The 16,054-nt window shown below is 47.4% G+C and overlaps 1 long non-coding RNA gene across 1 annotated transcript; it reads right to left on the reverse strand.

Annotated features, from left to right (window-relative positions):
* Positions 1 to 1,710: 1,710 nt before the first annotated feature.
* On the reverse strand, positions 1,711 to 15,236 carry LOC122481861. Its single transcript, XR_006296945.1, has 3 exons — positions 15,147 to 15,236; positions 14,877 to 15,047; positions 1,711 to 2,206 (listed from the first exon to the last, which is right to left on the reverse strand). It is a non-coding gene; the product is annotated as an uncharacterized LOC122481861 (long non-coding RNA).
* Positions 15,237 to 16,054: the final 818 nt, after the last annotated feature.

The following is a 16,054-nucleotide window of genomic DNA, read 5'->3' on the forward strand; positions in this document are numbered from 1 at the left end:
TTAATGTTTTCTAAATCTCAGTAACAGAATTTGCCATTAAAAGCCTGACCTTCAAGCATCCTACACTATGAACAGATGAGATTCTCCATTCTCTGCCTGCCTCCTGTGTTTTCCCACTTCTAGCTTTAACCCTGGTTGTTTCCTTTGTCTGGGATGGTCTATCTTCCTCGGGGCCAAGTGCCCTCCAAACCCTGCCCATCTCAACTGCCACCTCCTCCGTGGAGTGTTCTGTCCCTCATCCTTTGAGACCAAGGAAGTCACGCCTTCCTTTGAGCTGCCTTAGCACATTATCTCCCTACTCCTGTGACACTTTGCCCTTCCAGCAAAAGATCTGTCTCTGGTTCCTTGCTCTATTTCTCATACCATGTGGCTTAGGGCACTGTATTCGGGAGATAACATGTTAAATATATGACCCTTTAGATACCTATCCATGTCTGATATTTGTTCGATTCTAAGTGTGTCTGTCTAGAGGTCAAGATAATGGGGTCAGGCTCCCCTGTAACACCATCGGTTGAAGAAACACAAATATGGGTTTTAGTTCAACTTGCTGGACTCATGTTGCAATTGTTCCCTGTGCAAACATGTGTAAGCGTTTTTGCTACCATTCTGTCTACAGATCTGTGATGAACAAACTCCCTAGTAAACACGGGCTGCTTCTTGAAATGGGGCATGTTCCTGAACACACACCATTCTTTTTCTTTCTCTGTTGTATAACACGCCAACGTGCTCATTCAGAGTTAGAAATAGAAAAACAATTATGTCACCTAATCCAATCCCTTTTCAGGGATGCCACTGTAGGACAGAGGTTGAAATGATCCCATGCCTGACCTTTCTGAAAGATGAGAAGGAATGTTCTAGAAGTGAATTCTTACGAATGAGGAAGGACGATGTTTAGAGTTCCTAAACCCATTGGCTTGTTATTTATATAAATCGATATTTGGATTAAAGGAACTATTTGAGCTGAATAGTTCTAACCACGGAGTGAGAATTAGATTTCTTTAACTTGGCCTGGCTCTGAGTTTCTCTGTCTTCCTCCTTTGGAAGAACTGAACGCTGGCAAAACAGTTTCACGTTTTCTGCCAATTTGTGGTCATTGACGCTTTTGTGGTATTTGAGATTCGCACAAAATTTATTCTGTCTCCAAATATTGTGCGGTTGGCTGGGTCTCAGATGGTACTGGGGACAAGGTAATGGTGTTCTGGTGGGGAAAGTCCTGGTTCTGCCACTATTGGCGACTGGTTTGGGGAAAGGCAGTTAACCTCTCCTACCTCCAGTCCCCCGTTTGGGAAGGGACAACAATAACAGTGCAAGCGAGCGTGTGTCATAAAGTTGTTCAGTGCTCTGTGAGTGCCAATTCGGGTATCACCAGACTCTGCTTTCCACACATACATCCATCCCAACACCTTCTCCCCATGCGCAGCAGGCAAAGCGAGTGAGAGGTCCTGACCTTGCCTTTGGAGGGCATTTAATCTAAAACTGAAGTTGAGGAGACAGGTGAGTTTGGTCACGTTTGCTTTGTGAAGCTGGAAAAGCAGCTTATCTTTTGTGAGTCATCGTTTCTTCCACTGAAAAGAAAAGTAGTAACACCGACTTTTCGAAAACAAATTAAGACCGTACACACGAAGTATCGATCGAACCCAGTCCCTGACACGTGTAGGCGCTCAGTAAACGGTACCTTTCCGAGGGGATGAGAAAAACACCAACCCAGTATTCAAGGCTTCAAATTAATAAACAAGAACCAAGAACCATTCCATCAGTTGAAACCAACGAACAAAAATCTAGTAGGCTTCACGTAAGATCGAAATCTGGCCCGAGGCTTCAAGGATAGATGCATTTCTTCATTTGAAGATAACGGTGGCAATGGGTAATGCGTGCCTCCGTTGTTGGGAGCGCTTTACGTGTGCTGTCTCATTTAATACGCTCCAGGCACGGTCAGTATTCTCATCCACTTTGCAAATGAGAAGGTCAAGACACAGAGAGTTGAGGTGGCTGACCCAAAGTCCCATACTCGGTTGGGGAAAACGAGGCCTAAGGGGCCTGGTTCCTCAACTTCATTCAGCACACACCGTTGGCACAGAACAGGTCAGGGGGCAGGTGGGAGGTCAGAGGGCTGTAAGAGGGAAGTAAGAGGCAGGGCGCAGGAAACGTTACAGGACCAGAGAGGGTGAATGGAGAACTCAGGATCTTCCTCTCCTGGGAAGAAGCCCTGTAAAGAGGAGAAAGAGGCACGGTCAGAAAGAAATGGTGTGTGATGAAAAAACTTAGGGATGAAAGGGCCAGAGGGACAAGGGTTGGCACAGTGGCCACAGAAAGGTCTCAGAGAATGGCCTGGCATTGAGCCTGTTGACACCTGCTGACTTTGAAGGCAGCAAGAAGGAGGCCTCCAGGTTTTTCAGATCCAGGCCAGACTTAAACACAGGGCCTGGGTTTTCTTAGGAGGCTATCTTGGCTAAGAGACCAGGGTTACCCCCTTCTCTGTCCATGAAATGTTGCTAACCTTGGATTTACACCAGAGATTCACCTAAAAAGCTTTCTTTAGTCACCTCTCGTCAAGTCTTAGCAATTACGTGTACTTTTTTAAAAGGTTAGGCTTGCAATTTTGTTAGGCCCGCACAGTAGGATGCCGTTGGGTTTGGGCTGAAGTAGTCATGTCGGCATCTAGATTGTGAAAAGTACTTCGGCAAAGTACATTGAAGGAAACAAGGAAGGCCCGTCAAACTTTAAAACCCAAACTGCTACAAAAATGTACATTTTCCTTAAGAAGCATAAAATCTCTGAGTAAATCTAGTTTGTAACACGATTTTGTGTGAGATTACCTCCCCCCCAAATTCAGAGCTTTATGGACACGATCTCATTGGGTCTCGAGTGTCAGGGTTTCTTTTAAATAGAATCATGATGTCTTTATATACCCCAATATTTCTGGCATATAGATTCAAGGTTGCTTCCTCCGCAGAAGTTAATTGGATGGGATGGTGGTTATTCACTGGTAATCCATTACCCAGCCTTAGTGTTACCCTTGGGCCTGGCATTTCATTAACAGTCCAGAGAGCATGTCTCACTAAGGCTTTTTGGCTCATCACACGAGCTCACCTCTGCAAACTTAGAGACATTGAAAGGTAGTTCGCATAAATTATTCCATCATTCAACCATAAGAGCAGGTTTCTTCGGGCAAAATATTTATGACTTTTAAGTCACTTCCTTGTACGCACATTTCTGCTTCCCATCCAATGAAGCCAAACCTGATGTTCTGTTAGAGTGATCTAGGCAACACTTTGTTTTTTGCCCCAAAGACCCAAAGATCGGCTGGGAACATCTTTGGTTAAAATAAATAAATAAATAAATAAATAAATAAATAAATAAAATAATACTGTAAAAACGACTTTCTGGAAATTGTATGTTTTTCCTCCTATCAAGATATGTAAATACCACCAGTGAATAATATGCGAAAGACAGTAATAAACGCCATCATTTGCATTCAGCCTTTCTACCATGTTGATTTTTCCCTCTGTTTCCTTACTTCAACAACTGGTGGGGATGTTTTTGGAACTAATCAATACTCATCCCAGAACAAAGGCCTTATTCACTCATTTGTTTATTCATTCAACCCTTTATGCATCAAATATATATATATATATACATGTATGCACATAAATATATTTAAAGTTTATTTATTTATTTTGAAAGAGAGAGACAGAGAGCAGGGGAGGGCTCGAGAGAGGGAGAGACAAAATCCCAAGCAGGCTCTGTGCAGTCAGTGAAGAGCCTGAGGCAGGGCTCGAACTCAAAACTCACAAATTGTGAGATCATGACCTGAGACGAGATTAAGAGTCAGATGCTGGGGCGTCTGGGTGGCTCACTCGGTTAAGCGTCTGACTTCTGCTCAGGTCACGAACTCGCGGTTCGTGAGTTTGAGCCCTGCATCAGGCTCTGTGCCAACAGCTCAGAGCCTGGAACCTGCTTTGGATTCTGTGTCTCCCTGTCTCTCTGTTTCTCTCTCTCTCTCTCTCTCTCTCTCTCTCTCAAAAATAAACATGAAAAACACCCAGGTGCTCCTATGCATCAAATATTAATTGAGAACTTCTTAAGTGCCTAGCACTGTTTAGGGCACTTGAAATACATTCGTGAAAAAGAAAATTAGTAAAAAGATGCCCGCCCTCTTGGAGCGTACATTCTCATGGGAGATCGTTGCGTAGTAAACAGTAAACAGAGTAGTAAGAAGTGCTCTGGGAAAAGTAAAATTAAAAATAAAAACAAAAAGGAGAGGAGGGAGGGGAGGGCTAATGCGGATGGTGTGCAGGTTAAACTGGGCTATCAGGAGAGGCCCCGTAGAGAAGCGTGGGAGACGGGCAAGCAGTATCCAGTCTAAAGCAGAGTGAGGGCCCCAGGGAGGAGCCTGGTGTCTTTCTGATGTAGGCAAGAAGGTCAGAGAGGCTGGGGCAGAGAAGACAGAGAGGAGAGGAGGAACCTTGGGGACAGGAGGACAGAGCTGGGAATGGGGGGCAGGCAATATGGGATTTTGAGTGGCAAGGGGATATGATCTGGCTTAAAGCTTAAAAAGACCCCTCTAGCATTTGGTTGAAAATGGACAGTGGACGAAGGTGAACATAGAAGCAGGAAGACCAAACCATTTGTTAAACAGCAATCCCAACAGATAGCATGAAAACCTCTTCGATTTGCATCTTTGATTTGATTTTAAACCAGATTTTGAACTAGAAGGCAAAAGACACAGCATCCCCTTCTGGCTCGGCCCCTCTCTTGCCCACCCGTCTCTTAAAGGAAAACGTGGCCGCCCTCCTCAACACGGGCTGCAGAGTTCCTAGCACGTGGCTTCTTCCACTGTGGCAGAGCACGACATTTAGGCTAACTTGGTAGCTCCCTTCGGGGGCAGTACAGTTATGCCACAGAAGACAAATCATCAGTCAAGGGGCACTCAGGCAAACATAGGGTTGGAAAGTTCCAGAAATAGTTCTGGAATGCTTGGTGATGCAAGCAAAGAACAGAATCAAGAAGGGGAGGGGGGGGCCTCCCCTGGGCTGTACGGTTAACATTATCTAAGCTGTTAGTGGGTTAGACTGCTGGTTTTCTTTGATATTTCGAGTGGCAAGACGTAAAATACCATACCGTTCCTTACTCTGTCATTGCCTTTGAATTTCGTGAGGCAACTTAGACTTGTGTCAGTCTATTTTTTTCTTTTTATTTATTTTACAAATAATTTGTTCTTTTTAGTAATTTCTACACCCAACGTGGGACTCATGACCCTGAATTTCAAGAGTTGTATGATCTTCCGACTGAGCCAGCCAGGAACCCCTATTTTTTAAAATATCTAACATTAGGGATGTAATCCAGATTGGCCGGGGGGGGGGGGGAATCATTGTTACAAAAGAAGGTATCAAAAATTAAGACACAAGACTTAGGAGCAATAATGACGTTGGATGTGAAACTTCTGAAGAACTGTCTTCGTAACCTACGTAAACATAAGGAAGTCAGCAAGGATTCTTAGGGCTCTCTTCACTGTTTCACATGACTGAGAATGTAGGAGCACAGCTATTAGAAGAAGTCCCAGGAGAGATCACTGCCCTAGAAAGGGAGGTCTCTGGGCCTCTGCTGAACTGAGTAAAGCCATCAGGAAGTTTAAATGGGACCACAGGGAAATATCTACTCCCGAGGGACGGGAAACCGTGTTGGAAGGTCATTTAGCCATAGAATGGCAAATAGGTTGCAGACCTCATTGCCTCCTGGGAGTAACGTCTGGAGTGCTGAGTTGTGAAGGATTCTGAAGCCACCCCTGGTATTGATTTGCACACGGTACCGCGTGGACCAACGATGCCTGCCCCAGGCAAAGGGAGTGGGAATGGTGTACATGGACCATGTGTTTATCATTCCTGACTCACTGGTCCTCTTGCCTTCATATTTGTCTACACTTTAATCATCTTTGGGGCGCCTTGGTGGCCCAGTCAGTTAAGCATCCCGCTCTTGATTTTGGCCTCGGTTGTGATCTCAAGACTCATGGGGATTGAGCCCCTTGTCAGGCTCCACACGGGGCGTGGAGCCTTCTTGGGCTTCTCTCTCTCCCTCCCTCTGCCCCTCTCCTGCTCATGCTCTCTCTCTCTCTCTCTCTCTCCCAAAATAAATAAATAAATAGGAAAAAATTGAAAAGAATAAATCAGCTTAGAAAGATGAGGTGCTATTCTATTTTTAAGAGGTTTGCAGAGGACATTATATAAACTTCTTTCAGAAATGGAAATGCAGAGATTGTTACTTAAAATAAATTCTCCTCGCGTTATCCAGGCTTTTGTTGCTCTGATGTCAAGTTCTTTTCCTTTGTTTTGGCCTTGGTGGACAGTGGAAAAGTGCCCTGTCCTGGGAACCCACCGTGGTGTCCCGGTCTCCACGTGCACCTTTGGTGGAGACCTTGGACTCTCCCGCTGCTCTAACCATCAGCCACCTTCAGTCCAGGGTTTCCCTTCTCTCGGTGCCCTCTTTCCCACCTTTGTCACCCCTGCTGGCAAACTGGGGTCTTCAGACCGAGACAGAGAGAGCCTCAGGGAGACGGCATGTCATGGAGAATCTGCACTCTTTGACTGGCTCTGCCCACAGATCCCTTTCAGGCCTTTTTTGCTTTATCTCTCAGAGGCTGCTCTTCCCTGTCTATAAAACAAGGCAGATTTCAACCTAGGCACAAGGACCAACCTGAGATTATATGTTCAGTGCACAGTTCGGGGATGGCGTCTTCTATCAGATTCTCAAAAGGAACTGTCACTCCCACATTGTTAAGAGTCACATGCATAGGCAATTTCTAACATTCTTTCCATCTGAAACTTGGCATGTGAAAATCCCTTTTCCTGTATGGATCACTGTGTTTCATGCTCACAGCTGCAGGATGGGGCAAAGCACTCTCCCATTTCTTACAGAGAATGGACCCATCTTAATACTAAAGGACCTATATTAATCACATTTGCAGAAAATGACTAAGGTAGACCAAAAATGTAGCCTGTGTGAGAAAGAGGAACTAACGTTGTTAAAATGACCCTGACAGCCCATAAGTTATGAAAAAGGACACATTGTTCTAGAGGATTCCAGTGTCTTCTAAAGGTCATCAACCAGAGGCAACGTTCACGGGAGACAGGAGATGGTCCTTGAAGGACCCGGCAAGAGGCAGCGGCCGCCGATCCTCTCCTGGCCGTGGTCCGGGGGAACTTTGGTTTTACTGACTGTGTTTGTTTTTAGGGCTGTTAGTTTCACACACTAGGTAGCTGAAAACAACTGGAATTTATTCGCTCACAGTTCTAGAGGCTTGGAGCCCAAAATCAAGGTGTCAGCAGGGCCACGCCCCCTCCGCAGGCTCTAGGGAAGGATCCTTTCTTGCTTCGTGCAGTTTCTGGCCGTCCTGACAGCATCCCTCTGATCTCTGCCTCCTCTGTCACATGGCCTCCTCCCTGTGCGTCTTCGTGTGTCCTCTCGTCTTCTTATAAGGGCACCGGTCACTGGCTTTAGGGTCCACTCTAAATCAGGATGATTTCATCTTGACCTCCTCAACTAATCGCATCTTCTTAGATCCTACTTCTAAATAGGATCACGCCTGAGGTTCCAGGTGCATGGAGGATGCGATTTAACCCCCCACGCCAGCATTGTTGGAAATTTTTCTACAAACTGAGCTTGTACTCGTGGGGTACTTGGGATAGAAAAAACCAAAATGAAACAACAACAAAAAGAGTGCATATGTATACACACACACATGATATTTGCTCTCTTACTCTGGCTGAATTGCAAGTGAGGTGGTTGATGGGAAGAGAGGAGAATAGAATAATAATAATACCTAACACTTGTAGAGTGCTTACTATTGGCCAGATACTGTTTTAAGTGCTTTTGCATATTATATCACTTAATCTTCATAGCGATCTTGTACAGCGGGGGAGCGTATCATTCCCAATTTACAGGTGGGAAAACTGAGGCACAGAAAAGTTAAGTTACTTGCCCAAGCTCCAGGGGAAAATCCAGGATTGGAACCCAGAAAGTCTGACTCGGAAACTGTGCTTACAACTGCCCCCCTGTACTGTTTCTTCGTGTGTGCAAGGCACACATAGGAAATGTAGGTCTGATTCAAGAAGCTCCTCACCACTTCCTAAACACATGCAGACACACATACTCTCCCTCCCCCTCCAAAGAGAACAGTAATAAATGAGCACGTTGCTTCTCTGGTTAGATGTGTTTGCAGCATTTAAACTGCAGAATCCATTGAACCAGGGGCAGTCAGACACATACTCGGGACAGATGAAAGCTAGTATGGACTGGGTAAAATACAGCTGTTCCTGCACATCACCGATGGCCTGGCAGGTTCCTCAGACCGCAGGTGGTTTCAACCAACCAGAATGTGACATCGCACTGGTCAAACAGTAGCCACACATCCAGGGCAGGGTTCACTTTTAGCAGCTTCTAGCAAATTGCTGCTACTCTGCACTTGTGGTCGACCTGGTGCCTCACGAGCCAACACACACAGAGGGAAGAAAAGGGGAGTCGGTAGGCCTATTTAAAATAAGAATGACTGCAGTGCTTATATAAATGCCAGGTGCCGTGCGGAGTATCTCGCCTCCTGCAATCCTTACCACAACCTTCTGAATCATCCGTAGCCCCAGGGCTGGGACGGTGACTAATAATAAAGTGGTAGGTTATCCTGATGATAAAAATGGCTATGGGCTTGTTCCTGTAAACTTCCTCCAGGGGCTGTCCCACCTCCAAAGTGGACTCAGCTCTATGGTGCTGTGCACATTCAGTGAGGACAAATCTGTCCGGCAACAATTACCCAAATGAAGACTAAGGGACGTTTTCACTGTCGCCGTCGGAGCTCGTGTGTGTGTGTGGGTGTGTGTGTGTGTGTGTGTGTGGCTTTTCAGGTAATTTTTCTTATCTAAATAACTTCTTGAGAGGAAACAGGTCCTTCAAGTGTGCAGCCTGGAGCTCTGGGCAAAGGAGGCAGCCTCGGAAAGCAGAAACCTCAGGCTAAACCAGCCCAGTTATGGCCCCTGGGTGCTCGTACCCTCAGAGGCTAAAGCAAGACCAGGAAAGCATACATACAGCCTGACTTCTGCTCTCCTGTGGGATCGTGCTTGGTTGATCAGAGCATCCCACAGACAGTGCAGCGCTGACCACGGAGGGTATTAAATCATGGGCTCTGGAGGCAAACGCCAAGCTGCAAATCTCAGTCTCACTCAGCTCCATCACTCTCCAGCCGTGTGACCTTGGCAAAGTCCTCAACTCGGGAGCCTTAGTTTCTTCATCTGTAAAATGGGCACAGGAATAAAACATACCACCAAAGGCTGGTGTGAGGACGAATGGGGTTACCCTGCAGCATGTGCCCTGCAAGGGGCTTGGGGCTCGGGGCCAGGAAATGTTAGTCATCGTTACTGGGATATCAGCAGCGGAGTTCTGTGCGTTACTTCCCTTCTCCAGATGAGGTGTGGTGGTGACATGGCTCCACTGGGCTCCGTTCACCTCCTGTTGTATAAGGAGCCATTACCCACCTGCCAGCATTAGGTGAGAAAAAGAAAAGGAAGGGGAGTCTTTGCAGAGACCCACCTGTTTTTTTTTTTAAGCTTATTCATTTATTATTTCTGAGAGAGAGGGAGAGAAAGAGAGTGAGTGGGGGAGGGGCAGAGAGACAGGGAGACACAGAATCCGAAACAGGCTCCAGGGTCCGAGCTGTCAGCACAGAGCCCGATGTGGGGTTCGAACTCCCGGACCGCGAGATCATGACCTGAGCCGAAGTCGGGCGTTTAACCGACTGAGCCCCCAGGCGCCCCCAGCAAGACCCACTTTTAAAAATGTCTGCGTCTGACCCCCTTCAAAACAGAGGGCGGATGGGGAGGGTCTATCTTCCTTTTCTGTAAGTCCCACAGGCCTTGCTGGTATTTCTTTCCTGACAACAAGAGCAGGTTTCTCTCCCCACAGGGGCCCCTTTCTTTCCCCTGAACCAGAAGGGAAGGTCCCCTTTCTCTCCCCAGTAACGGGCAAGAACAACGTCCCATTGACAACGTGAATGGAGCGTTTCTTACCCCGAGACTCTTCCTGCTGCAGAGGCAGGGACCTTTTCTCTCTGGCTTGGCTTCCCAAGACCATGATTCCAGTTCTCTGGAGGCGACCAGGGCAGGGCAGTTCAGGATGTCTGATTCCGGCACGATCCGACCAAGGAAGGGAAACTGCCCAGTTGCCCAGTCTCCACAACAGGCCGTTTTACAGGCACGCCATGACTTCCGATGCGTGCAAGTTCTAGAAATTTCCCTGTGACACCTGCCTCTGGGCCTGCCTGCCCTGACCACCCGGTAACATCCCCTCCTTCCACACCACCTTCCCTTGCCCTGCTTCATTTTCTATCAGAGCGCTTAGCGTCACCCGGTCCATTTCCACGAACATGTTTATGGTTTGTTCTCCCTCCTGTGGGAACACAAGTTCCAGGCGAGTAGGGACTCTGTCTCGTTCATTGCCGAATCCCTAGTGTCCGGCAGAGAGTAGGTGCTCGGTGGATATTTATTGAATGAACGGATGAATGAAGTCCGAAAGGTATTTTTGCGTTCCCTCTCCAATCCAGTAAATGCCTGATAAATGGGTAACTGAAGTCTAGTTGCAATTGTCCTGGGCTTCCAGAATGGCCTGGGCTTGGAGCGGTCAACCACCTGGCATGATCCTTTTATGGCCTGGCAAACTAGAGACGCAGCTTATGACCCGATCCCTGCTCTCTGAGCAGACAGAATTCAGCTGCTGAGACCAAACTCACAAAGGACAGAGTAAAGTGAACCCCAGCAGAAGAGAAGGTCTTCAACAGCTGGGACAGCTGCTGGGGGTGGCGAGGGGGGGCAGGTCTGCCGCCTGTTTATCCTGGCACCTGTAGGGAGGAGGAAGCCAGGTGACTGCCTAGTACTGAGGGACTAGGGTCCTTCGGCTGTCTAGTTTCTCGCTGCTCTCTGCAGTCTACCCAGAAACCACACCAATGTTTCCAGGAAGTATGCACTACGTGTCGTCTATAGGTTCCAACGCCCCGCCTGCCGTCTTCTTTTTCTCTCTCACTGCTTCTTGCAAATTAAAAAGTGAATCAGAAAGCAATGTTAAAAATAATCAAACCACAGCTAAAGGAAGGTGCTATCAACAGAAGAAAGGCGGGAAAAAAAAACCCGAGGTGAGTATTATTCCGCTGTGCTTTGAACACAGGCCCTGTGATTATTCATTCTGTGAAACCCCTCCGAGGCGGGGACCCAGGGGAATTAATGGGGCCACAATTACTTGCCTTTTGCATTACTTAAACGGGCCATAAAAATTAGCATTGGTTTCTGTGGCCACCAGCTGGAAAAAGTCAAGAGGAGACAAGCTGTCAATAAAAAGGAAAAACCCACTGCTCCAGTTTTCCCAGATTGTAGACGCTCACTGTCATCAGGTAACTCCTCTTATAATGAAAGTCAGCTTGGAGCATCAGGAGGTCCTGAAGGAAAGATAGGAGGACCCTAAGGATGTAGAATCGAGGCTCTCCAGCCCGAAACTGGGTGCCAGAGGGAGGACAAGGAGCTTCTGAAAGGTCAGCTCTCCAAGTTGGGGGCTGGGCAGAGACCTTGGCACTCACCTCGGAGAGGGTTGCTGCCACATCCACGTTTTCAAGGCTCCCCGTAGATTAAAACATGACAAGCCATCAAAATGGGGCCACGAAGACTGTGGTGTGTTTAAAAATAATTATACTTAACAAACCAGGCCTTTTAATACGCAAGCAAACCAAGGAAACAAGATGGCGGTGCTATTCGCAAGGCAAATCCAGGACTCACTCCAAGCAGGAGTTCGGGGTGTGCCGCAGGGGGCCAGGACGGGCATGGGACACGCCGTGTGCGTCTGGCAAGAACTTCTTTCTATTCTGTCGCTGGGTCCCCTTGACCCCGGGGCTAATTCAGTTAGAGATTATTGTCAAGTCTAAATCTGGGTTCTTCCTGAATGGAAATCCCTCTCCTCTCCTCACTCAGATGCTCTGGGCCACGAATCCACTGCCTGTTCTCCCACGGTATTTGCCACTGTTTGTCCTGCTTTGTGTCAGGGAGGGCAGTTGAGGGGCCTCCTCTCTGGGTCTCGCTTGCAGGTGCTGAGGGTGGGGTGGCCTGGCTCCTTGAGGCCTCTCCAGGACATTTTCTCTGAGTCACCCTTGGGGATAAGATAGGCTTGAGCCGGTTTTAGGTTCCTCCCCTCCGAGGTCTGATTTCGGAAATTTGCAAGTTCTTTAACAACACTGTGGTAGCTTTGACAGAACTGGAATCATTCCGGGAGCCAACGCAGCAGACAACAATGAACAGAACCCTGAACCCATGGCGTAGGATTGAAGGAAGCTTTCTTCTCTGCCTCCTCACTGCTGCGTTGATTTATTCATTCAACCAGTATTTACTGAGTCCCTTCCAAGACCAGGCTCCATAGTCAGGAGGAGTGATTGTGAGGAAACACAGACCTAGCCCCTTCCTGGGTGAAGCTCACCACGTAGTGCGGGTCTAGGGACCCTAATTGAAAATCACAAAGCATTGTAAATAGCCACGGCAACAAGTGCTCTAAAGCAGAGGCATGTGTTACTATGAGCACCTATTACGGGGTCTAGCTTAGTTAGGCAGGACAGGGAAGGATCTCTGAAAACCCAGACATTGAGCTGGATCTGAGGGATGAGAAGGGAAAGAGAAGGAAGTCTCTTTTTGGAAGCAACAGTGCATGTGCAAAGGTCCTGAGGTGGGACAGAAGAGAATATAAGGCCCCGAGAAGGAAGTGGGGCTGGAGCAGTGTGGCAGAGACTTAAGGTGGTTCCCCGGGGCACACTGGAGCTGTGGCAGGGTGTGGAGACCTAGCGTGGCCTGCAGGAAGGAGGCCCCTTTCAAGGAGCTTCTGGGCCTCCCAGATTTTCTTTCAGCCTTAGAGCAATGGGACGTCACTGAAAGGTTTTAAGCAGGGGGAGGAGGCTGGGGAGGCCTGAATCGCATTAGCATTCTGAAAAATCACTCTGGCTGCAGCTTTAACATCTCTGAAGGTAATTTCTGCTTCAGAAGCAGGGTCGATATTCAGTTACGGGAAGCAGAAGCTGGTGTGGCGTAGCCCAATCTGGGTTTGAATCCCAGCTTCTTGCTTCATTTCCAGCGTGGCCTTGGGCAGGCCAGCATTTCAGAGCCTCAATTTCCTCAATAAAATGGAGATAATAATACCTCCTTCCGCGTTGTTATGAGGGATAAGGAAATTTAAGTAAATAGTCTGGCCTGACATGTGGCAAACTTCCCTTGGGATCTTTTAAAAGTGGAAACCTGCGTGGATGTGACACAGAATACGAAAAGGCCAAAATTCAGCCCATCATATGGACTTGCAACTTTACTTGGAGAAAATATTTCGGACTTCAACTTCACCTTCCACCCAGATGGATGGTCTGGAAACACCTTCTCCTGCTCCTTTGAACAATGCGATAGCGAAACAACCACTTATTAAACTGTTTGTAGAAAGGTGCTGCAGCCACGCCTGGTGACTCTGACATTTATCGGATGATAAACCATAGAAAGATGAAGCAAGCCATTGGCTGTGGGTTAAGTGCATTTGTTGGTGATGAATAACAGTCTGCTGGGTGTCATATTTGGCCAAAGTGATGCTGGTAAGTAAGCCTCTGTTTTGATCAATCCACGCTTGGGCATTCTGGCGCTCTCATCTCCCAACCAGCCCAGGCCCTGCTGTGATGGCACTCCAGATGACTTTAAGTCAACAGTCTTGGTCGGAAACACTCAAGGGCCAACTTTCAGAGGCTCTTGCCGGCCAGTGATGAGACTACGTGAACACCCAGGATATGAACTATATCAACTGTGCTCCAATTCTCGAGTTGGTAATGACATTGACAAAAATACCAATCGCACACAAAAATATTGATCACCGTTGCAAGGTGATAGGAAACCAATATATTATTTTGAACATCTGTGTATAAAGGACAGGAATCAAACATTGATCCTTTGTGACGTAAACTGTGTCAGATACTAGCTGAAATCTTCCAGCCGACACACGGAGAAGGAATGGCAGAGTTAGATTATCACCACTGTGTAACCCTTAACATATGAATGAATCTAGACATTAATCATCAGTGGCTGCTAACGTCATAAAAAGATAGAAAGGACAGCCCTCCCTCCCTCCCTGCATTATGTGCCTCCTGATGGAAGAACACAAACCCATATATGACCCAATGGCAATGTGGGGATTAAAATAAACTATAAAAATCTTTTTTTTTTTAAACATTTATTTATTTTTGAGACAGAGAGAGACAGAGCATGAACGGGGGAGAGTAAGAGAGAGAGAGGGAGACACAGAATTGGAAACAGGCTCCAGGCTCTGAGCTGTCAGCACAGAGCCCGTCGCGGGGCTTGAACTCACATACTGCGAGATCGTGACCTGAGCCGAAGTCGGACGCTTAACCGACTGAGCCACCCAGGCGCCCCTATAAAAATCTTTTAAAAATATCAGTGAGAACCTTGAACACCTGATGGGCTATTGCATGATTTTAAGAAATTATCATTAACTTTTTAGGTGTGCTAATGCTATTGTGGTTAGGTTTAAAAAAAAGAAAGTTGCTATTTTGTTTTTTAGCAACCCAAATTAAAATACGTGCAGATGAATAGTGTATGTCTGGAATTTGCTTCAAAATAACAGGAGGAGAGAATGGGAAGATGAGGGCAGAAAGCACATTAGCCATGAGCTCGTGATTACTGAAGGTGGGCCCCAGACTCATGGGACTTTGATATTTTCCTTAACAGAAAGTTAAAAAAAAAATCCATTGACCGATCCAAAATCTGTTGATCACTTTAATATCTAGCTATTATTAACAGTATTATATTAACATGAAGTCTCACCTGTGCGAAGCATCCAGGCACTTTCATGGGAGGTCTGGGGGCTGGTGGGTTCTAGTCTTCTTCTCCCATTCAGGAGCTGAGTGATTTTGGAACTTCAGTTCTCTGGGTCTCTCTGTACTCCTTCAGGAACCGAGGAGCAGGGGTGATTTCTAACATCCTGCGGGCTGTGTGCTTAGAGGGACAAAGAGATTTGGGTCCTACAGTCTGACTGTCTGGGTTGGAATCCCAGTTTCCCAGAACTTTAAAGATGGAAAGAACAATAATGCTTACCCCAAAGGGATCCTGTGAAGATTAAATGAGATACTGAATGCATTCATTCCATGAACTTTGGGCACTTGGCTCCCAGCTCTGGGAAGGCGGGGCGGCGGGGGGGGGGGGGGGGGGGGGGGGGGCGGGGGGGGGCGGGTGGAGTAGTGAAGAAAAGGCTGGGGCCAGGCTGTTTGGAGCCCAATGGGAGGTCCCAGACGACACCCAGTAAACACTAAAGAAGAAGCAGGACTTCAAACAGCTACAACTATGAAGAAAACCCAACACAGCGATTTCATGGAAGGCTGCTTTCAGGGAGGTGGGTGGCAACATTAAACGGGTAGGTTGGGCTGAGGAAGGTTGCCTGCCTTACAGGCATAAATCAATTGATTACATCTCTCTCGACCACGGTTCCACATTTGGCGATGTCTGAGGATTTTTGGTGGCCGCAACTGGGGGTGGGGTTGAGGGGGCGTTCTGACATCTAATGGATAAAAGGCTAGGGACGCTGTTCAATATTCTCCAATGCAATAAGACCGCCGCCTCACCAAAACATTATCAAATGCAAAATGTGAATAGTGACAAGGCCGAGAAACCCGAATATAGAGCGGACAGCAGGGTAAGGGTCCTGGGTCAGAAGGCGGCTTGCAATGTTTGGGGTACAAACGGAAAGCCAGCGTGGTGGAGGAAACCAGGATGGGGAGAGAGGCAGGTTGGGGTAGGTGAGGGAGCACCTTTTGGAGCACGGTGAGGAAGTTGGAATTATCCCGAAAGCAGTCGGCAGCCCCTGGGAGAGTTTTGAGCGGGGGAGGAAGTTGACTCAGGTAATAATGCGCTTAGCACATACAAGCTCTCTAATAACTACAGTCCATCGCTACCATCACCTGCGTATCTTTGCTACTTTGCCCCGGCCCAATTCCAGGCCTCAGCGC

Source organism: Prionailurus bengalensis, chromosome C1, assembly GCF_016509475.1.
Source record: "Prionailurus bengalensis isolate Pbe53 chromosome C1, Fcat_Pben_1.1_paternal_pri, whole genome shotgun sequence".
Lineage (NCBI taxonomy): Eukaryota > Metazoa > Chordata > Mammalia > Carnivora > Felidae > Prionailurus > Prionailurus bengalensis.